At 42.3% G+C, this 24,718-nt stretch overlaps 1 protein-coding gene and 1 long non-coding RNA gene across 5 annotated transcripts in view; one reads left to right on the forward strand and one right to left on the reverse strand.

Annotated features, from left to right (window-relative positions):
- The window catches only part of AMZ1 (archaelysin family metallopeptidase 1), a 523,657-nt gene that overhangs the window by 152,034 nt on the left and 346,905 nt on the right, over positions 1–24,718 (forward strand). Inside the window, exon 1 of one of the 4 annotated variants that reach the window (XM_044089773.1) lies at positions 22,594–22,679. The exons of the other annotated variants lie outside the window; for them this stretch is intronic. The gene's annotated coding sequence lies outside the window, so the exon portion shown is untranslated. Of the gene's footprint in view, positions 1–22,593; positions 22,680–24,718 lie in introns of those variants that run through there. 4 annotated transcript variants of the gene reach the window in all.
- LOC122816761 overlaps positions 1–24,718 on the reverse strand; it is a 219,882-nt gene that overhangs the window by 25,943 nt on the left and 169,221 nt on the right. The gene's annotated exons all lie outside the window — the stretch shown is intronic.

The raw sequence follows: 24,718 nt of genomic DNA on the forward strand, positions 1-24,718 counted from the left end.
CAAATCATAAATGGCCATAATATTCACATAGCAAGGGGTGGCGAAAGCCACACACACTCTGGCTAGGCTTACAAATGCCCTAGGGTGGATAGCCTAGTATGAACCTATGAACCTATGAAGATACAAATTGTACAGGACACTAAGGATAATCCCAAGGCTTCCTCAACTGATGGTAGGAACCGTGTTGGGAATTCACAGATATGCTCTGAATCACACAAATATTACAAACAACATACCAAACACACACACATATTGCCAACATACATCTTGACAGGTGCAGTGCAAACCCCCCCCCCCCCCTCAGAATGCAAAATATCTATCCCAGCAGACTGCTGGCCCCCTGACATTGCAGATGCTGAGGTAACAGCCAGCATCTACAAAGCAAAACACACAGCAGCAATGGTATGAGATGGTGTCCTGGGCTGAGTCCAACATGGACTCCAAGAAGAATGGAATGCCAAATCACACTACTGCTCAATGTCAGCCTTACCACAGGATATGTACCCAAAGAGCAGTGTACAACAACAGTGGTCGTTCTCAACAAAGGTGTTGCCTGAATGGATACTGAAAACTACCACCCCAGAATCCTGAGAAGCTTGGTCTGCACAACTATGGAAAGGATCAGCATGTACCGCAGACATAAAGATATTGGGGACCTACTGACACCGGACCCTACCCAGTGTGACTTTCTTAAGTGCAGATCCTGCCCCTAAACATGTTTGACTCATTTGAAACAGTCATTAAGGTCATTGATGAGGGCAATGTGGTCCACACAGCGTAGCTGGACCTTGCAATGGCTTCCATACAATACCCTATGTGTTCATTATAGATATGCTCACCAGCTTAAATATAAACCCCTATGTCAGTAGAGGGGTTGCAAACCAGACCAAGGACAGAACTGACATGGTCAGACATGCTGCAGCCATGTCAGACTACAAACCAGATATAACTGGCATCCCACAAGGCTTGGTCCTGGGACCTCCCTCTTTTGGTAGATATGTCCCATAGGTACAGGCCAACATGGAAGGACTGTGTCTGAACATGTTTGCAGAGGACTACAAACTTTCCACCATATCTGACCCTCCAGCTGACACAAGCATCCCACAAAAGGGCCACATAGAAACAGACAACTGGTGCCATAGCCATGTCAGCAAGCTAATTGCAGAAAAGTGTATAGTCAACCCCCGTGGATATACAGTAAGTGCCCACCAATTACCACATAGGTGTTAATCCATTGCATACTTAACATGTAATGAGAGACCTGGGGACACAAGGTGATAGATATCCTGCATTGGACAAACATGTGGCTGTACTGTTTACAGAAACATACCATATACCCACCTAATCATGAAGGTTGTCAGATCTAGATAAGGGGAGGTCATTGTGGCTCTGCAGTCATCCTTCATCAGCGTTACAATTGACTACAATAGCCCCTGTGGGATGTACCTCAGCAGACACCTCCATCAACTGTAAAGTCCCCAACAGTACCTCACCAGGAGTACCAAAGAGCTTGAACAGATGCCATGTGTTGCTTGATTAAACAAACTGCAACTACACACACTGCCATACTGCCCACCCAGAGGCAAGCTGTGCCTGATGTATAAAGCCATGTCCAAGCTGGAATCAATAAATATGCTGCACCTTGTACAATCTGAATGGCAGTGAGCTATGCACATGAGAGACCTGAACCACAGCACTGACATACATAGGACAAGCTGTACTGCATGATCCATAACACAGAAGCCACCCCCACTCATGAGTAAACTCCCAGTACAGGTTATCCATAGAGTCACTCATCGATTCTCCTCAAGAGGAATCTTGATGAGTGGATGGGAGATGGTAGGTTTACCCTGGGTATCACTGTTATGTCACAGGTAGACAGAGGCACAGTATACTAACCATGACATATGTCATGGCAAACTCCACTTACAATGTGTGTCAAGGACAAACACACTCTCCGACTAGCATTAGAAATGGCCTAAGGCACATCGCTAGTGTTTGCAAATGTACACCTATGTTGTGGAATACACTACCAATGTTGGACAAGCCTGGTTTAAGTAGTTCATATCTGAACATAATGCAACATGGTCAGATGTGCACAACTGGCCCCTAACCAGGCTGTTGTGCTCACTATGGACCTGTAAAGCAGTGATAGGACTAAAGCCCAGGATACTGTCCACCACAGTGAAAGTATTGAACCAGTACACTATACGGTACTACAGTGTTAGGTCAGTATGAAAGGATGTTGACAACTGTATGCAAAGTATCCCATGCAAACCCTGCAGGCACAGTATAATCCCTGTTGTGTTCACACAAAAAGCAGTTGGACAGTAACTACACAACATGACACAACACACAATCATAAACGGGAGATATTTGTTGAAGTTCACACTCATCCACAAATGTGGTGGGCTGCAGAGTTCAACATATGGAAAGCTCACACTGGGCATGCTCGCACACTTTGATAAATGAGACATATGTCAGACAACATGCCATGGGAAGGCTGAACTGGGCATGCTCACACACTTAGGCCAAATCTCAGTTTAGCAGTTGGCCACACATATCTGGTATTTGTACGTGTTATTCCATGAACCAACCACATTACAGCAATCTTCCCAGTGCACACAGTTAAATGACTACAGAGACATGCGTGATATAGTGGATCCCTCCCATATGCAAACATCTTCCACAGATACACAAGTTGTTCATACAAACAGGGAATGCTATGGCAATAAAGACCTGCAAACAGTCTATCAGCAACAAATAATGTGCATCTGACAATTAAACATATGGGTGTAGAGGTCAACACTAGGCTGTTTGCCCTAGGGAATGACAGCTTAGCCAGAGTGTGCTTGGCATCTGCCTCCCCAGTACAGTAGGCTATTGTGCCACTGTAAAGTAGGTCACATAAGGCACCGTGTGAGGCTAGTGTGCTGTTCCTCTGTCAAGCAGGGACACAGTGGAGATCCCAGGGTTTTAATTTGCTAAGTCACAGCCATGTTGTTGGTGTGTGCTGGAAGAGGGTTGCTGAGGACCTCTAACAGTAAGTGGGCATCAATAACAGACTGAGGGGAGCCTTATCTGCATTGTCTGGACAATTTCACTGTCAACACTGTGACGTGATGATTATGAGGGATTGAAGTGTCGTGCCGGTACTGTTCAGAGATGTCCTCCCTCTGTGGGCTACTGCTCTGCAATGTATTAGCTCACTCTGTCTGTTGGACAGCTCATATATGGCTGGTGTACATCTGACAGGTGTCCTGTTGTGGAGCAGTCATGGGTATATTTGGGATAGCATGATCAATGCAAACCTTCCACATGCTCATAGAATGCAATTGTCAAGGATTATGCAGAGTGGCCTGTATACTCCCCCAGCATGGGTCCTTTGAAGTCTTCAACCCCAGTCTTCACAAGTGTAAAGTCTGCTTTTGATAAATACAGTTTGTTTGCAGTGACAACCTTGCCTGGGGGTGGGGATGGGATAAGGACGGCCAGGGAAAGGTGGGTATAGTCAGATATCAACAATGGTGGTCTATCTCTGGTGTGGAACAGTGAGTACCCATGTTGTAGATGGTCAGGTGCAATATGCATTCCCCCTTGTGGCTGTGGTGAGTGGTTCTGCCATAGCACATGGACTCACAAATTGTAGTGGTTGTAGGGTAATGTTGTAGTGGCCTGAGTAGTTCCCACACACAATATGCCTGTACCTGACGTTAACAACTGGAATGGTGTATGTGAACACCTGCATATCTTGGCACTGTTCCCAGGGAAGCAAAGTGTGTGTCCTGGATGTGGGAGGGGTGGTCAGGACTGGTTGTGTTGTGTGTTACAGGTCCTGTGGTCACGAAGCATGCGATGTGCATATCTGGCCCTGACGTAGGTGGCTGCAAATGCATATATATGCTATCCCCCACCTGACAGGTAGTACTAGATGTACATACCTCTGTAGAAATAATGATGTCAGCACCCTATAGATACTGCAGGTGCAGAATAGATGCCCAGTAATTTGGATAGCGCGCTCTGCTAATGCGTCTCCCTCAAGTGTCATAATATAGTTAGGTAGGGGTTTTAATCCTGCAAATGCTCAGTGTGTGTGGAGGGGCTTAGTGTGTGTGCAAATCTGTATGAAAAAAATATCCCTTTTGGCAACTAGGAGAACACACTACAGGATGCACATTTCCCTTTCTAAACACTGATGATGTCAGCACCCTATAAGTAAAGCAGGAGAAGGGAAACCTCCCAGTAATGCAAATAGCATGCTCCGCTAATGCGTCCGTCTCAAGTGTTAGAACATAGTTAGGTAGGGGTTTGAATCCTGCAAATGCGCAATGTGTGTGGAGGGGGTTAGTGTGTGTGCAAGTCTGTATGAAAGAAATATCCCTTTTGGCAACTAGGAGAACACACTACAGGATGCACATTCCCCTTTCTAAACACTGATGATGTCAGCACCCTATAAGTACAGAAGGAGAAGGAAAACCTCCCAATAATGCGAATAGCACGCTCTGCTAATGCGTCCGTCTCGCGTGTCATAACATAGGTAGGTAGGGGTTTGAATCCTGCAAATGCTGATTATGTGTGGAGGGGGTTAGTGTGTGTGTGCAAGTCTGTATGAAAGAAATATCCCTTTTGGCAATAGGAGAACACACTACATGATGCACATTCCCCTTTCTAAACACTGATGATGTCAGCATCCTATAAGTATAGCAGGAGAAGAAAAACCTCCCAGTAATGCGAATAGCGCGCTCCGCTAATGTGTCCGTCTCGAGTGTCATAACATAGTTAAGTAGGGGGTTTGAATCCTGCAAACGCTCAGTGTGTGTAGAGGGGGTTAGTGTGTGTGCAAGTCTGTATGAAAGAAATATCCCTTTTGGCAACTAGGAGAACACACTACAGGATGCACATTCCCCTTTCTAAACACTGATGATGTCAGCACCCTATAAGTACAGCAGGAGAAGGGAAACTTCCCACTAATGCAAATAGCGCGCTCTGCTAATGCATCCGTCTCAAGTGTCATAACATAGTTAGATAGGGGTTTGAATGCTGCAAATGCTCAGTGTGCGTGGAGGGGGTTAGTGTGGGTGCAAGCCTGTATGAAAGAAATATCCCTTTTGGCAACTAGGAGAACACACTACAGGATGCACATTCCCCTTTCTAAACACTGATGATGTCAGCACCCTATAAGTACAGCAGGAGAAGGGAAACCTCCCAGTAATGCAAATAGCGTGCTCTGCTAATGCGCCTGTCTTGAGTGTCATAACATAGTTAGGTAGGGGTTTGAATCCTGCAAATAGCAAGTATGTGTGGAAGAGGGTGAAAGTAGTGTGTGTGCAATTACATGTGTGAGAGAACTGACCCTTTTGCCAACCAGTACAACACACCAGCTGCTGCATATTCCAATCTCTACACAGAGATGATGTCAGCACCCTACAAATACAGCGGAAGAGGGCAAATCTCCCAGTAATGCAAATAGCATGCTCTGCTACTGCGTCTCTCACTACTGTCATAGCACAGTTAGTTATGGCATTGGATTCCAGACATGCCACGTGTGTTTTTGTCACACAGAATGCCCATGTGTGTGGGTTGTTGTTCACAATAATGCATGACATCGATTAAACCAGTAATGGCAATGGACACAGATGATGTATGTGTGTGCCAAATACACATATGTACCTGTGACCTTTAATAGTTACCATGTCTGACGCCTGCCACATGTGAATACATGGCATTTGCACTGGATAACATTATGACTGTGGTCTTCTGTGCGGGTGCTGCATGTGGTATGTGTATATACAGTGTGATATGTAGATGGTATCAACCTAGCAGCGAGGGATACACATCTGGTCTGGGGCATATAGTCTACATGTTGTTGATGAACAGGTGCTGCATGTTTTCACTTGTTGTGGGAGTGGTAACAAGTTGTTCCATAGCAATGCAGTGACTACATGCTAGGAAGCTTTCAGCTAGGGTGTTGTAGCTACAGTAATTCATCAGCATTCAGTAATACGTCAGCATTCCTGGTCAGGGTATGATGCCAACCAAGGTCAGGGTCATACCAGCCTGTGCCACATGCTCAGAGAGCCCTTCCATGTTCCCTATCATGTAGTCCAGGGAGGTACATCACAGGTCAGCCATAGTGGCATGGACAATGACTGAGTCATATGTGTCCATGCCTCTGACTGACCTGTATGCTTGTGTTATGTGGTGGACCATAGTGCCCCACGGGCATATCATTGTGACCTTCACCTTGTCCAGCCTGGTGAGCATGACCTCACTCTACCGGACAATAAAGGTACCTAACACAACTGTAGCAGGTGTGTTGTCTAGCCGTACAGGCTGTGACTGTTTGGCACACAGGATTTGTGTGCTATGTGTTATGCATGATGTGTCCTGGCATAACGTATGCCTGTATGTCAGCTGCAGAGGTGTCTGCCGCTCAGGCAAGATGCTATTCTTAGGCTCCACGAATGGCCCAGTGTGTTCACGTGCTTGTATTGCTGTCAGTGTAGGTCTACATCAGACTGGTATTGTAGTCACTGTAGTATTTCATGCCACCTGACAGGTTACGCCAGTACTGGGTTCAGAGTGCTTAGTCCCCAGATTGGCTATGTGTTTCCATCTCATACATGTGTTGTACGTCCATGTGTAGGGGAGAGGGTTGACTGTGTACATGTGGCAGCTGTGACATTGCCACATGACCCACATGTTCCACAACTGTACCATAGAGGTGACTGACAACTGACCATTGCACATGCTACCATAGTATTGTGATTGCCATGGTGATTAACAGCACATAGAGCCAATGGGGAACAAGGTACATAGGTTCATAGGTTCATACTAGGCTATCTGCCCTAGGGCATTTATAAACCTAGCCAGAATGTGTTTGGCTGTCGCCATCCATTGTAAATTTATCTTGCTATGCCCTTTTTCGAGGTTAGTATACTGTGCCTCTGTCTAACAGTGACACAGAAGCGATACCCGGGGTAAACCTACTATCTCCCATCTACTCATCAAGATTCCTCTTGAAGAGAGTCAATGAGGGACTCTGCCTAACCTGGACTGGGATTTTATTCCAGAGTGAAGGGAGCCTCTGGGTTATGAATCTGTCCCTCCAGCATGTCCTATTTATTTCAGTGCTGAGGTTCAAGTCTCTTGAGCCTGTAGCTCGATGGGATTTGGATATTCTGAGGTGCAGCATGCCCATTAATTCAGGGTTTGACATGGCTTTATACATCAGGCACAGATCGCCTCTGAACAGGCGGTATGCCACTGAGTAGAGCTGGAGTTTCTTTAACCGGTCAGCATATGGCATCTGTTTGAGCACTTTGATCCTCTTGGTGAGGTACTTTTGGGGTCTTTCCAGTTGCTGCAGGTGTCTGGTAAGGTACATCCCAACAGGGGCATTGTACTCAATTATGGGCCTGACGAGGGATGAGTAAAGAGGCACAATGTCCTCCCCGATCTAGATGTGAATCCCTTCATGATGAGGTGGGTTATATAAAATGTTTTTCTAACCACTTTGGCCATGTAGTTGTCAAATGAGAGATTGCTATCAACTTGGGTCCCCAGGTCCCTAATTACTTCTTCTGTACTTAATGGATTACCACCTATGTGGTACTTTGTATGCACTTTGTTTTTGCCAAAGGGGATGACTATACACTTTTTGGCATTCAGCTTGAGGCCATGGCTCTGGCACAAGTTGTCTGTTTCTATGAGGCCCTTTTGGAGGATGCTTGTGTTGGCTGGAGAGTCGATTATGGTGGCCAGTTTGCAGTCATCTGCGAATTTGGTCAGCCACAGTCCTTCCATGTTGGCCTGTACCTCCGATAAATATATACCAAACAAGAGAGGTCCCAGGACTGAGCCTTGTGGGACACCACTTGTAACTGGTTTGGAGTCTGACATGGCTCCAGCAATTCTAACCATGTGGGTTCTGTCCTTGAGCCAGTGTGCAATCCATCTAGTGACATAGGGGTTTATATTTAAGCTGGTGAGCTTCTCTAGGATGCCCGAGTGGGGTATTGTATCGAAGGCTTTTGCGAGGTCCAGGTAGGCTGTGTGGACCACCTTCCCCTCGTCAATGGCCTTGGTGACTGTTTCAAAGAAATCAACCAGGTTTGAGAGGCAGGATCTGCCCTTAACAAAGCCAAACTGGGTATGATCCAGTGTCTGTAGGTCCCCAATATCTTTATTTATGAGGTCCACGATGATCCTTTCCATAGCTTTGCAGACCAAGCTAGTCAGGCTTATGGGGCAATAGTGTCCAGGATCCGTTGAGGCACCACCTTTCTGTAGAGGGACCACTGTTGCTATACGCCACTCTTTGGCCACATATCCTGTAGTAAGGCTGTTCCTTCACTGCCCAGGACGGGGCTGTGCTGGGGGCTGTGTAGGCCGGGCAACAGGCATGCCCGTAAGTTGTGCCACCTGTGCCTCAAGATGGCGTAGGGGCCCAAGAACAGAGTCCCGGATCTCCCTATGCACCACAGTCCGGACGCTACGGAGGGTGAGTGGTGGTTCTCCTCCGGCCACGTTTGCAGAGGGGGGATGGGCCCCATCCCCTGCAGCGCTTCCACCCACAGGTGGCACAGGGCCACCGGAAGAGGGTCCAGACTGGGCACTAGTGCCGGGTGCACTCGCCAGCTGAGGTGGGAGAGGTGGGTCCGCTGGAACCCGCCTTCCCTGTCATCCTATGTTTTGCATTATGTCATGACAGTTTGGGTTAGTAACATACAATACCATTCGCAATTAGTTGTAACAGCATGCATTAGTATTCCCATTAACCAAACACCCAGATATTCACACCATTGAACAGCGAGCATAACACATGCATAATTTGAACAGCAATACACAGTCCAACAACAGGGTTGATTGATGGCAACAGGCCATCAGGTTTGGATGTATGAACAGGGCAGATGCATCAACACACATGCAAATATTTATGACCCAACAGGACAAATGTCCAGGGGTGTTAATTGTGATTGCACATACCAATTTCATGTGGAATGGATTATATGTGGTTATAGGGTGGGGTGAAGAAAATATTATTAACACCTTCGAATACCAATACATATGCTGTACATTTCTAATAGCTACAGATATATACACACTACTGTTCTAACTACAGTTTCCTATATGATAACTACTTCAATTTGGTGATAGGACCGTTACTGCTACATCAATATACATTTTATTGTTATTCATACACGTTCATATCTGGCTTTGTTCAGCTACATCATCCTGCTACATTTGCTTTATATAGCTATAGACAACTGTGGATGTTTGATATTTCAGACAATCATACTATCTGCATATTGCAGACTGAGAGCAACATATCCAGATTTTGGGATACACATTCCAGCTGCAGCAACACTTTGAACACATTTCGCAGTTTGGTTCTACTTGTCACATTCATTTAATTCTGTACTGACTGCAGTATACTTTATTCAGGGGTTATTACAACTTTATTGGTGGATTCATAACTCTTTCTCACACTCTCTCACTTGTTTTCATTCTACTATTCAGGATGGTACTTACTTCTAGGCTTTATTGACATGTTTTACCTGTAGTTATTACAATCCTTTCCAGCAGTCTGACTTCTGTCATGTTTCAGTATTTCAAAAGGGATATATTTCACAAATGTGATTTGCTCATCTTCTGCAGTTGTACTTTTCAGCCTGCTGCAGGTTGTGTACTATTATATTACAGGTGGGGCATCTTTATTTCAGACTTTATTTCAGACATTTTCATTTTTCTGTTTGGATTACAGACTGCAACATACTTTTGTAATCAAGCAATACTTGCAAACACTTTTACACTGTTACTTGCACATTTTATTACTTAGTGACTACACTGCACTCTTTTGCTAACTGTCATACTTTAATATTTCTTTACAGTTACTGGGAGTGGATTACTGACCTGCCTGGTGGCGCAACCGCACCAGCCTATCGCCATAGGCTCTGCGGTTCGCAGAACGGACACCTGCAGCTGTAATATAAATGAAGTAATATTGGAATACACATCTCCATAATATCAGCTAATTTAATTTCTTACATACATAATTAAATGTAACTTACTCAGTAGTGGGGCGTTGGGCATTTGCCAGGCCTCCTGGATCCAAAGGTTCAATTGGTCCTGCTTGTGTCTCTTCAGGTACACATGGTGGTGACGGGCCTGCTCACCAGTCCTTGGAATCCCTGTGGCACTGGTGAGATCATGAGCCAACCGGTCCCACGCCTCAGCCCTATATGCTCCCCACAGGACCTGGCCCTGCATGAGTTGGGCCTCATGATTGTGGACTAGGAGCCAGACCATGTATCTGGACTCCTCAACACCCCACCTCTGTGCTCGAAAGCAACTACCCTCACCTACTCCTGACATTCTGGCTGCAAGTCAGTTCTACAATCGTTTATGCTGTGTATTCCCGCCTATGGGGCTTATATATGCCGTTTTTCCCGCACTTATCTGTGATTGGCCATTTTGGAATTGTATCAACTTCACAAAACCTGCTTTGTCATGCTCCACTTTCTATTCATTCCTATATATTTGCTATTACTGCATTTCTAAGTACAGCTGTTGTGGCTTAGTGGTTCAGTACCTTGACTATGGTGCATGGTATCCTGGGTTCGAACCTGGCCACTGCTTTTTATATTTTATGACTGTCTAGACAGGCTAGGGGGTGTGTCTGTGTAAAGGCAGTTTTGTTACAGCTTGCTCAACGTTGCCCGCCGGTTAGCTTGTTAGCGCGGTGCGCAGCTCCGCGCAAATGGGGTATGCTGGTTTACGCCTCATCTGGCTGTTAGCACGCATATTACGCTCAGCTCAGCTAGTGGCACACAGTTTCAGCGTGGTAAACCACTGCTCACCTACGGGCACTCATTTTGCACCTGTTAAACCATTGCTCAGCTATGGGCACTCATTTTGCACCTGTTAAACCATTGCTCAGCTACGGGCAGATGCACTCACCTTGTTAAACTGTAGCTCAGCTATAGTCACATCTCACATTTATTATTGTTTTCTTATCTCACATTTCTTCAAAATAAATGGACTATTTCATTACATTTAACATAAAATATAATTTTATATGTGTACATATTTGTCAGGGACTTGTTTCGTGCTTATTTTACTAAAAATAAAAATTGATGTTGTGGGGGCTCGAACCATGAATGCCTGCTCTTCAGCCGACGTCTCTACCGCTACACTATTGCTTCTTGGCTTACTTTGCATATTTAGTTCTTATATCCTTTTCCACTGACTGCTAACTGTGGCTAAGCTACGGGCACGCCTGCGCAAACAAGCGCACTCACGGGCAAACATCTTTACGATTAAAAAAAAATATATAACATGTGACATGTTCATTTATATATTTTATGTTCATAGTCTGTGGGGGCATGTGTTGTGTTGTGTTTATTCACATTTCCATGGCCTCAGTCGTGGGTGTTTACTTTGGGCATTTTTACTCTTCTGGGGGCGTGTCCGCTTGCAGGGCTCGGCCTACGGACACGCCCCCTACTGTCTTCCATGGACCGTGTTAGCCTTAGGTGTGATTCAGCATGCTCTCATGAATATGCAGAGCATGCTGACATCACTCCGTTTAACTGCAGCCTCCGTGTAAGAGTTATAACTCTTACAAGGAGGCTTCGTGAATCCTGCCCACTGTCATTAAGGTAAGTATTCTTTTTTTTCTTCACATAAGCAATATTCAGAGTTCAGAGCTTGTGGTCAATCTTACTTCACTGAAATGTACATTACTCTTGCAAATCAAGCCAGAACTGTAGTCATTCCATTTGCGCGCATGCGTTACTACCCATTCCAACTGCCTACCCAGAAAAATCTGCTTTCTACAATGTTGAAAATAATGAAAATAAAAGACCACGGTTACATTTCTGTATTTCTTTCACATCACATAGCCAAAAACTTGCATGGGATCTTGCTTCAGTTCACCCATACACACTGTAGTCATGTAAAAGTAGTTTGTTTCAACAACAAAACATTGACAAACAGTCCTAATTTATCTTGACTAACCCTACAAAAAGATATTAGGTTAAAAAAGAACATGTCATACACAAAAGGCACCCCAGAACACACTGCATACCTAGTATCTCTTTGACTTCTGCCAGGGTATTATTTTAAAAACAAAAAAAGAAACAAAGAAAGTCATCAGTATCCCCAAAAACATATAGACCACTAGTATCTGTTTGACCATGCCAGTACATTATATTAAAAAAAAGAACAGCAGTCCCCAAAACACATTGCCTCCTTAGTATCTGGTTAACATTGCTAGGATAGCATATTAAAAAAAAACAGAAACCATCAACAGCCCCCAAAACACACATACCACTAGTACCTGGTTGACCCTGCCAGTGTATTATATTAAAAAAAGAAAATCATCAACTGGCCCCCTCCCTAGTATCAGGTTAACTGTCAGAACATAATATAAAAAAATAAACAGAAGTCATCAACATCCACCAATACACATACAAGTGCAACACCTACACGTATCTGGTTGAGCATGCCTTGCCAGCATATTGTTAGAATATCACAAGCAGCTCTTAAAACAGCCAACTCACTGCAGATTCGGCCTTCTACTACTATCTGGTTGACCCTGCCATACTCCAGCTCCAGGATGTCAAGAACTGCATTTTATTTTTCTGTCTATTTATTTGTTTCATTGAATATTGTGGTCTGTGTCTCTCTCTGTAGTTATTTATTTTTCTATTTAATTGTTTCACAGAATACTGTGGTCTCTCTCTGTCTCTGCAGTTAGTTTCCCACCCGCCTTCCCTGTTCTTGTTTTGGTATTAATCTTGGTGGCTTTGGAATTGCCCGCCCCTCCTGTAAATTGGTGTTTGAACACTCCTCCTGGGTCTATCTCATTTGCTCACTCAACAGAGTACAGTGAGATCATATTTTGACTTCAGACACTCCTACAAGTTCCCATCTGTTCAGCTCTCTCCCAGCTCTATTCCAGTCTACTGTCACTAGCTCATTTTACTTAATACAGCGAAAACATTTGTGAAGGGCAAGCCACTTAGGTCCTTAATTTTGAATTATCTTCTGTTTCTCCTTTCTCCCTTTCCAAAAAAAAATTTTTTTTCTAAGCTTGTTTCCTGTCTTTCCTGTAACTGGTCTAGTCCAGATACAGATTTGTTGTATCCAGGACTGTTTGTAAGCTTATGAGCCCCCCAAGCTTTTTGGTGTTGGAGGGAAGCCTTCTAGCTTATCAGTGGGAGTGGTAAGCACTAGGTAGCCTATCTACCACAAGAGTGGTTTCTGGCCCAGAAATTGTAGTTTATTGGCCGTTTCGGCAGTTTTTCCATCTCTTTCAACTTTCTGGTTTAAAAGCCCGCATTTGAGCTTGTTTCCCACCTTTCCTGTAACTAGTCTAGTCCAGATACAGATTTGCTGTATCCAGGACTGTTTGTAAGCTTCTGAGCCCCCCAAGCCTTTCTGTGTTGGAGGGAAGCATTCTAGCTTATCAGTGGGAGTAGGTAGCCTATCTACCACAAGATCCAGGTACATATTCTTAGTTTTAGCACTTGAATTTACTTATTTTTGCTCAGCACTTGTTCAGAACTTGTTACCACTAAATAAGCTACAAATAACTACAGCACTCAACCTTCCTCTTTGCCTAGAGGAAAACAGTTTTTGTACTTACTTTCCTCACTTGCTTAGAGAAAAGCAGCTCTTATACTCACTTCCGTCACTTGTCTAGAGGAAAGCAGTTTTTTATTCTGACATGTCCAAGGGTCAGCTCCCAGTGTTCTCTCCTGTCTATCTGATGAATCTGGGCATCTTGGGGCAATGTAGCAATTGCCTCATGTAGACAGAGAACCCTCTCCTCCTACCACCCAACACCACAACCTGTGAGAGATGCACTTATCTAGCCAAACTGGAGGTAAAGCTCTCTCCAACCAAGACTGAACTTGACAGTCAAGAGGACAAGGTAAACACTTGCACCACACCACACATATCACATAGTCCCACTAAACCTACACCACCAAAATCCACACATAGAAACACAAAAACATTCACAGAGGCTCTCAATAATAATCTGCTCAAGCATCAGAGACCTCCAAAGAAGAATCACAAGCAACCTCCACCCCCCCAACACAACCCAAATGAGACATAGCTCACAGACTCAGTGTGCCAATAAACCACAGCCCATAAGGCAAAACAACGTACCCAACACACTAGACATAGGTGGCTCTATAGTCAGGCACACTGATGTCCCACTCACCAGGCTAAACAAGGAGAAGGTTACTGTCAGCTGCCTGTTGGGTGCCAAGATCTGCCACATAACCCACGCACTCAGGTCACTCCACAAGAAGTACTAATATGACTCTGTCATTGTCCATGTTGGTGTGAATGTCCTGAGACACACCTCCCTGGACTACATAAAAAGAGATATGGAAGAGCTCTCTGATCTTGTAGCCCAGGCAGATATGACCCTAGCCCTGAGTAGCATCCTGCCATCACTCAGAATGATACCACAGTACAAGGACAAAATGATTGACTTCAACAATTGGCTAAGCTTCTGGTGTCATTCTAAGGGGGTCCAGTATCTGTCTGCCTGGGATGACATGGTGGACAGACCATGATGTTTTGCCAGAGATGGCCTGCAGCTGTTGCCCTTAGAATTCCGGATACTGGCTAAGGGTCTTGCTGTCCCTACAGTGCCTTTTTTGGTCAAGGTTCAAATGACAAATTCTCCACCATAACAGGAACAGGCAAGCAAAAACTGAGGGTAATCCTACTCAATGCTAGACGTCTAAATCTCAAAATGCACTCACTCGAGGCACTCCTTAAAATGGAGAACATCGATATCTGTGCAGACTGACACCTGGTTCAAGGCTCTAGAGAGCACCCCTGCATTACCAGGCTATAACTCATACCACACTTTTCAGCCATCTAACCTCAACCAGAGCACCAAAGGCGGAGGTGTGTCCATATTCATTAAGGATATCCACACCTCCAGGCTAGTTGCTCAGCATAATGCATCCGAGGTTATCCAAGTGCAACTAACTCTGGGCAAAACTGCAATCCAAATTGTAGCTTGCTACAGATCCCCCGCCATGCCCCAGGATTCCCACTCCTCTTTTCTTGATATACTGGAAAATATTAGGGTTCAACCAAACACCCTAATAATGGGCGATTTCAACTACCCCACCATTAACTGGGAAAACTACTCATGTACCAACTCCTTTGCTCAACACTTTCTGGAATTCATAAATTCCAATGCCCTGGATTAACTTGTCCATACCTCCATCAGGGACAACAATATCCTAGACCTAGTCATTACCAACATGAGTGACCGGTGTTCCACACCTGAAGTCAACTCCTCATTGGTCAGCTGTGACCATAAGCTAATCACCCTAGATATTCACATCCCGCCCCCACCCACCATTAAGGAAACCACGGTAAAAAATTTCGCCAAAGCCAACTTCATGCTTCTTAAGACAGAAGTGGCGAACTTCATGACACCCATGCAGATGGACAATACGGTTACAACTGCTGAATCCTACACAAATGTACTCTATGAGCACTTACACAAGTGCATGGATCGTGCTATTCCCAAACAGAACCAAGATGCTATCCTCCAAAAAAAGGAAGCCAATCTGGTGATCCCCTGCCATAAACAAACTCTACAACAGAAGGAGGAAACTGTTGCAAAAGAGAGTACATTCCCATGAGTGGAGGAGCTCCCTGGTCAGCCTCAGTAAGAAGCTGAGATCCCTTATAAGATCCTTGAAAGCTAGCTATGAAAACAAAATCACCACTGATTCTAAGAGCAACCACAAAGCATTCTATAGCTATGTCAAGAATCTCAATGGCAGCACCCAGATCTGCTCTGAGTGACAGCACAATGGCACAAAAATTATAGAACCAACTGATATTTCCAACATCCTAGCAGATAGGTTCAGTGCTAACTTTACCCCCCCCCCTCACCCCCTAAAGGGCCCATATCTATACAGGAAGAATGCAGAGTCCCTGTAATCACATCTATGCAGGTATAAGCTGCACTCTCTAAAACCAAAAACACAGCATCCATGGGACCAGACAACATCCCAGGCTGCGTTTTACATGAACTTCAGAATAAACTGGCTCCCTAACTAAGCACCATGTTCAATCATAGTCTCACATCAGGCTTTGTGCCCACTGAATGGCGCACAGCAACCATTATCCCACTCCACAAAGGGGGAGCCACCACTGATCCTGTGAACTATTGCCCTATTAGCCTGATGAGCCTGGTCTGCAAGGCCATGGAACGTAACATCATGGAACTCATAAACAAAGACATTGGTAACCTCTAAAGTCTGGACCCCACCCAGTTTGGGTTTGGGAAAGGCAGATCATGCCTTATGAACCTGATCAACTTCTTTGAGGCAGTCACCAAAGCCACAGATGAGGGTAAGGTGGTTCACACAGCCTATCTTGACCTTGCCAAGGCTTTCAACACCATCCCCCATTCTGGAATTATAACTAAACTCACTAAACTAGGTATAAATCCCTACGTCACAAGATGGGTTGCCAACTGGCTCACTGACAAAACCCACACTGCAAAAGTTGCAGACTCCAAATCTGACTTCAAACCAGTGACAAGTGGAGTACCACAGGGTTCAGTCCTGGGACCTCTCCTGTTAGGTAACTACTTCTCTGGAGTACAGGCTAACACAGAAGGCTTCTGGCTAATGAAGTTCACAAATGACTGCAAACTAGGAGCTATAGTCGAGTCCCCAAATGATGTGGACATCCTACAGAGTGACATCACTGAGACAGATGCCTGGTGTCAGAGGCATGGCCTCAAGCTCAATGCCAAAAAGTGCATTGTCATCCCCTTTGGTAAAAACTCTGTACCCATTAACTACCACATAAACAGCAGTCTACTTAATGCCAAATGTGTGATGAGATCTTGGGACCCAGGTGGACAGTAGTCTCTCCTTTGATAATCACATCACCACAGTAGTCAGCAAATCCTTCCAAGTGGCACGCCTCATCACAAAAGGGTTCTCATCCAGGAAAAAAGAGGTCATTGTTCCCCTCTACTCGGCACTCATTAGACCCATTATAGAATACAACGCCCCTTTTAGAATGTACCTCACAAGATATCTACAGCAGCTGGAAAGGCCACAGAAGTACCTCACAAAGAGGATTACTGGCCTCAAACAGATGCCCTACACTGACCATCTAAAAAACTCCAGCTTTACTCTGTAGCATATCACCTACTCTAAGGAGATCTCTGCCTAACATATAAAGCTATGTTAAACCCAGAGCTGTTGGACATGCTACACCTAAAGAAATCCCAATCCCTCCGAGCTACATGCTCTAGGGACTTAAACCTTGTCACCACAATAAACAGGACATGCTGGAGGGATAGATTCCTGTCCCAGAGACTTCCTATACTCTGGAACAAGCTACCCATCTATGTCAAGCAAAGTTCCTCATTAGCACTCTTCAAGAAAAATCTTGATGAGTGGATGGGAAATAGGAAATACACCCCGGGGATCACTTCTGTGGCTCTGCTGGACAGGGGCACAGGAAATTAACTTTCTTGGGTGGCATAAGCCAGGAAACCTTGTTGGCTAGGCTTATTTAGGCCCTTGGGCCGATAGCTTAGTACCTACCTATGAACCTATGAAGAAAATGTATACAACTCCTCTGTACCATTTAAAAAGTATCTGGTCGATCTCAACCTCTTTGTGCAAGAAATCTGGACAAAGCCTAAATAATGATGGGACAAGGGCCAAAAATAGAGATTACTTTTTACTATCACCCTTATAAACTTTGAAGGTTGCTAGAAAAACAGATTTGTGTTAGCATGCATTTTCTGAAGGATAAGAAGTCTGAAAAGGAAATGTTAATCATTATTTAGATACTTCAATCCTCAGCGATTTGCCAGAAAAAAACAAAAATTTTATGAGGAACAAATCAAAAATATGAGGCAAAAATCTGGACATTCCCACAAATCTGGACAGTTAAGAGGTATGATATTGCAGGATAATTTCATTGACTAAGGGAATATATTTAACTGCAGCGTAGCCTCCGACACAATAGAAAATTCCTCGTTACATGTTCCTGCATTTTAATTTGTAATGTTTTTCAGCCTTCTTCCTAGCCTAGTACCACTGACACATAACACATATACACACACACATGCTCGCACGCACACACACACACACATACACATACACACACACACACACACACACACACACACACACACACACACACACACACACACACACACACACACACACACACACACACACACACACACACACACACATTAAACCAAGGCTGTGCACTTCTACTTTCTACTTCAAGTTTCTTTCTTTCAGTATTCAGCAAAAACAGAACCATGCGATCTTTAGGATGACAAACTTCTGTACATTTTGTCAAAGGTGCTGCTTACATTTTGAAGTAAGTATCTGTATTAGAATAGGGTACCTACCTATCAGCCCTCCCCATCTTTTGTTTTGTGCACCCTGCAAAATACTAATTACTTCTGCTAAAATACAGTTTGCATGTTTATGTATTTGCTTAGCTCGCTCTCTCTCTCGCTTTCTCTACATGCACACATGTGTGTTGTAAGTACAAACTCACCTTTTATCCTTGTTTCTATAACTGTGGATTTGATATATTTATTTATGGGAGGGGCTCAAAGTGTAACCCAACAAAATCTGGGACAATGACCTCAAATAGACAATATTTTATTGGCATTGTTTTTATGGACTATTTTGTAAAAGACTATAAAGGAAGGCAACTTTAATCTGTCGCACAGTTTAGTGACTCTAATGCCCACTGGTTAGTTATACAGATGTACACTTTCTTTGTCGATTATTTATGACTCTGACTTTAAGAAATAAATAAAGATGTTATGCATGTAGCAACAGTACATGGCAATCAGAGAAGTACAATAAATTATTCTGTGCCTTGACAAGAAGCATCAGCTGAGCATAACAAATGGGGATATAGGTGTACAACTATATTTATTGTAACTTAAGCCACAAACACTAAATTTAGAGAAAGTGAAGGAAAATCCATGGCTGAAGTGCACCCATTTTAAATAAAAATATGTGTGCATGTGGGGGGAGTGGGTGGGTGCAATGAACCCCAATCTCTGTCATCTCATGTTAACTCTGTGTTTAAATGACAATCCTCTTCCAAACTTAATTGATTCATGGCTACAGGGCTCAAATGACTCATAGCTTTAATGTACAAAAAAGTTAAATGTTGTGAATTACTTACACCAATTTGTTTTGCGCCAGTTTTCTGGTTCTTGTTCCCAGCAATAAAAGAACAAAATTCATGATATTATTATTGTCTGTTGTATTATTTGAATATTTATTATTTTGGAAATGAGCAATAAAATTTCTCTGAATAAAAAAATAAACCAATAAAAGGACATAATCATATAGGCACAGTTCTAGATCTTGAGCAATTTGCTCAAGACCTGAATTAACAAATGAAAAAAATATATATTATTTTAACTTTCCTAAGGTTAGCGAAGCAGGTCTTCTTCAGATCATATAAAACCAAGAAAAACTAAATACATTAGTTGCGCTCTTAGGTTTTATTACACTGTTTTCACCACTGAATGTTTTTCTAGGCAAACACTGAAAGCCACAAGCATTATTAAGGCAAAAATTACTATATTTTCAGTCACTACCATTTTACTAATACAGACTTTTTATTATGTACATCCAGTGTATATTAAGGACTCATTCTATAATTATCAGACTCAGCACCAGAAAGAAAAGGTAGGTGGGCAATTTAATGTCTGTCCACTGGTACAACATTTTGAAACATAGCAGAAAATGTTTTAAAAATGCATTTTGCTTTGCAGTTTTTCTTGAGGTTAGACATTTTTTTTCTGAAACATGTTTAAAACCAACACACACACAGCACCTCCTGTTATGTGGTGTAAGCCTGTATGCACTTGTTATGATTTGATTGTTTCCGGCATCTTACATTTAACATCGTAATGAGTCTTATTTTTTTATAAAAAATTTGTATGCATTGAATGGCCTTGGTATGTTTAAAGCTTGTAGCTACGGCCAGGAGAATAAAGCTCACATTTAATTTTGTTTGTCTAATTTTCCACACAGTGAGTTGGTGACTGTGTGTTTTAAGCTGAAGACACCTACTCAAAATGAAACAGCTAGATAACAGTTAAAATACTGACTCACTGCAGACTGCCAGGACATAATAATTAAATAAGAAATTGTTTGTTCAACCCTGCTGGGAAAAAATATATATATACAAGTATCCGGTTGACCCTGTCATTAAAAAAATGCAGAATGTATCTGGTTGTCCCAGCCAAAAAAAAAAAAAAGCACTCAGAACTTATTTTTTTTTAAACTTCCTTGCCAAGGAATCCTTGGCTTTTCTTATTTACCTAACAAAAAGTGGAACAAATTTAAATGATGACCCAGAGATTACATTCAGTTTTTTTTGTTTTGTTTTGTTTCTTGATCGTCCGTCACTCTTGTTCTCTCCCTCACAAATTAACCGTAACTCAAAGCGTGGGAAGACAGCTCAAGAGTGACGTGGCTGCTGACTTAATAGTCCAGTCAAAGTCTAATTTACTGCTGTTAACAGTTAAAACTGCAATGACTTCTGGGCATCTTCATTGATGCATCCAGACTGTTTTTATATACTCCAGCTACAAGAAAAATTGTTTTTTTCCTTTTTTTTTTTTTTTTTTTTTTTTTTGTAAAATGGAACTTGAGTATGCATGCGCACAGCTCCAAGTTCCGCAAATCACCTTGTCTTCAACATTACACACTAGTTTGCAGTTCTCACTGTTACTAGTATATAAAAATAACTATTTAATCATTTTTTTCCTTGACAAAATTTGTTGGGGGGGGGGTGCAGCCCAGCAGTCCAATACCATGAGCTGCCACTGATGATCGCTTCTGCTGGCATTACTTTGCAGGAGGTTGTGGAACAGCAGGAAGTTCAAGTTTGCCTTTTCCCTTGGTGATGCAGTCTTGGTGTTGGTACATATAATTAGCAAGGGGTGTTTAGGTTGTAGGCAGACTTTCCCCCTACAAAAACATGGGAATTTTTTATTTTTTAAACAAACAAAATAGCAGCGACTAAAAGACAAATTTAATGAGCGCTTTCGGAAAAGCTAGTACTTCTCCATCAGAAATTAATAATGAAATTCATGTAATTCATTAAGATATGTTAAAAAACTTTTTCAAGTAAAATACCATAAATAAAACATTTATCTGAACCAATTATCTAAACCAAAATGCCTACGATACAATATTCATTATTAACACAATAATTTATTTTTGGATACTGAATTTTGAAACAATATATGTAAAAAACTGTTTACGTTACGTTGCTTTTAGCCTTTAGCTGTTAAGGTTAGTCTACTGCTCTGTTTCTTTAATTTAGGTTTTGGTTTAATTTAATTGATTAATTGATTGTATGCAAAGTTATATAAGGAAAACTAATTGCTTAGTAAGTTGTCTGATGAAGGAGAAGTACTAGCTTTTCCGAAAGCGCTCATTAAATTTGTCTTTTAGTTTATGCAGGCTCCAGTTTATTTCGCTGCTATTTTGTTTGTTTAATAAGTTTTTAAGTTTGTTCGTGTTTGAAATTTTTTATTTTTATTTTTTTTTTTGGATTTTTCTAAGTTTTGATTCTTTGAGATGTTCAACCTTTTGCTACTTTGATATTTCAAAGTACATCCATATATTTATGTGTGTATGAACAAGTCTGTATGTATTTATGTATATATATGTATGTGTGTGTGTGTGTGTGTGTGTGTGTGTGTGTGTGTGTGTGTGTGTGTGTGTGTATGTGTGTGTGTGTGTGTGTGTGTGTGTGTGTGTGTGTGTGTGTGTATATGTGTGTATACATATATTTATATGTATGTATGTATATCCATGTATGTTTATGCACATTCACACTTGCATGTACACATACGCCACACCTAAAATTCATATGCTGGGACTATCTCTGTGAAGAACTTGCAGGGAACTATATATATATATATATATATATATATATATATATATATATATATATATATATATATATTTATCTGTTGAAAGTCAGGACTGTTTGAGGATTAAACATTTGAGTGGAGTTACCAAATATTACATTTGCCCAGGACAAAAACTAATGAAACATGTCCATACAGAGCAGGGGTATTGCCGAGTGTCTATATCAGCATGGAGAAGCATTCCAGAGGAGCATTCATTCAATTCTCTGTTTACAGTACAGGCTAAAATAATGCTTTACATAAGAACCACTGTCCTTTTAGAACATATACTGTTGCTGTAGATGTGGAAACCTTTAAAATATACTGGAACGAGAAACTTTTTACTCAGTATTACCAAGTAGCAAATAACTTTTTAGGGTCACAAGATAAGTAACAAAACTATGTGGTATTCAGTCCCTAACTGAAAGTTTGTAGAAGAGGGCTGTGCTCTAATGCCTCCTAATCACAAGTTTCTTGAGCTTGTATATTGGTGCAGCAACATTGTAATGAAATAAATGTTAAGAATGTAAGTAACCTTGAAAACATTTACTATCCTGTAGAAGTATTTCAATAAGGAGTTCACGTCTTGCAAGTGTGAGCAACTCTAAGTGCAGTGAAACTGGACTTCCTTGTGCAAATTTGTCCAATGACAGAGGATACACGTGACTCCAGAGTCTCAAAGGTATGACATTACACATAGTTCTCATTGATCTAATTCTCAGATTCATTTTATCAAAGATATTCTCTTAATCTTCTGCATGTACTATGATGCTATAGGTGAGATGAGGGCCAATGGGCAAACAGGTACGATATTAATTGATAAACAGCAGGCAGGGACAGCCAATCTAGTGATTTTTGAAACATACTGAGTGTGAGTCTGATAGTGCATGAATATAGCACTGTGTCCTTGTAGGTGGGAAGCACTTTGATTATTCAGCTTTTAGTCTCCCTCCCTTCAGTCTTTTGTCTCTCTCTTTCTCTCTCCCTCTCTTCTCTTCAGTCTGTAAAACAGAGCCAAAATCCTTGCTCTTAGATATTCGCCCAATTTAGATCATTTATTTTGCTGCTATAGTTAATGCATTTTTTTTCTTTCATAAGGAAGCTAGGTGATAGGTGAAAAGTCCATAAGAGCTGGTTTACTTCTCTGTCATCTTATGCAGGTGACAAGTGAGCAGGTTGAATGACTAAGGTGCATATGTATTATTCTGATGTCACCTTGTGCAGGTGACAAGTGAGCAGGGTGGATGGCTAAGGTGCATATGTATTATTCTGATGTCACCTTGTGCAGGTGACAAGTGAGCAGGTTGGATGGCTAAGGTGCATATGTATTATTCTGATGTCATCTTGTGCAGGTGACATGTGAGCAAGTTGAATGGCTAAGGTGCATATATATTATTCTGATGTGACCTTGTGCAGGTGACACGTGAGCAGGTTGGATGGCTAAGGTGCACATGTATTATTCTGATGTCACCTTGTGCAGGTGACATGTGAGCAGGTTGAATGGCTAAGGTGCATATGTATTATTCTGATGTCACCTTGTGCAGGTGACAAGTGAGCAGGGTGGATGGCTAAGGTGCATATGTATTATTCTGATGTCACCTTGTGCAGGTGACAAGTGAGCAGGTTGGATGGCTAAGGTGCATATGTATTATTCTGATGTCATCTTGTGCAGGTGACATGTGAGCAAGTTGAATGGCTAAGGTGCATATATATTATTCTGATGTGACCTTGTGCAGGTGACACGTGAGCAGGTTGGATGGCTAAGGTGCACATGTATTATTCTGATGTCACCTTGTGCAGGTGACATGTGAGCAGGTTGAATGGCTAAGGTGCATATGTATTATTCTGATGTCACCTTGTGCAGGTGACAAGTGAGCAGGTTGGATGGCTAAGGTGCACATGTATTATTCTGTTCATGTTTAGCTTTCATGTATGTAATTATTTTTTTCTTTTCCTGATCTCTTCAAATGTTATAGGACATAATTACTGATGTTTGTAGCTCGTAAATTTTAAAAAAGTCTTAAACACTTAGTCTATAGGAAAGCTACACTTAAGGAATTATTATTTTATATGATTGTTTTGCTTTTTTTCTTCACTTATTCCCAGCTGTATGCATAGAAGCTCAGCATCTCAGTTTCCTTTCCTTTTGCCTCTTTTACTAGTATGCAGAAGATGAAAGACAGTCTTGTAAGGCTTGGCAAGAAGCAGCTTTTCAGTAATGAACTCTGCCTAACATGCAGTATTCAATGTAATGGCCATTCTCCAGTCTAATATTAGACACAGATATTTGTTTAACTACAAGTTTCCTTTTCTGGAAGTGCATATATCCTTTGTCACTCTGTGCTGTTTATATTTTTCCCTCTAATAAATTTAATTTTTAAATGGAGGATAATACTAATATTTGATCATTATTTATTTTTAAAGTAAATAACCCTATAAATAATTAATTACTCATAGCCTAGTGATAATCATTGAACTAAAATTTGGCATCTTTCTCAGCCTACTACTATAGTGGATGGTGCAGTGGTGCAGCAGTAGCTTTATGGCCTCATAGCAAGAGGTTTTCCGGTTCACTTCTAGGCTGGAGTACCTTCTGTGCAGAGTCTGTATGTCCTCCCTGCATTTGTGTGGGTTTCCTCCAACATTACAAAGGCATGCATCTGGAGCATTTCTCCCTGGGCCTCCACTGAAAATTGACTTTGTTCCAAGTCGAACTTTCCC

The sequence above is a fragment of the Protopterus annectens genome, chromosome 12.part0 (assembly GCF_019279795.1).
Source record: "Protopterus annectens isolate FY-2018-M chromosome 12.part0, PAN1.0, whole genome shotgun sequence".
Classification (NCBI taxonomy): Eukaryota; Metazoa; Chordata; order Ceratodontiformes; family Protopteridae; genus Protopterus; species Protopterus annectens.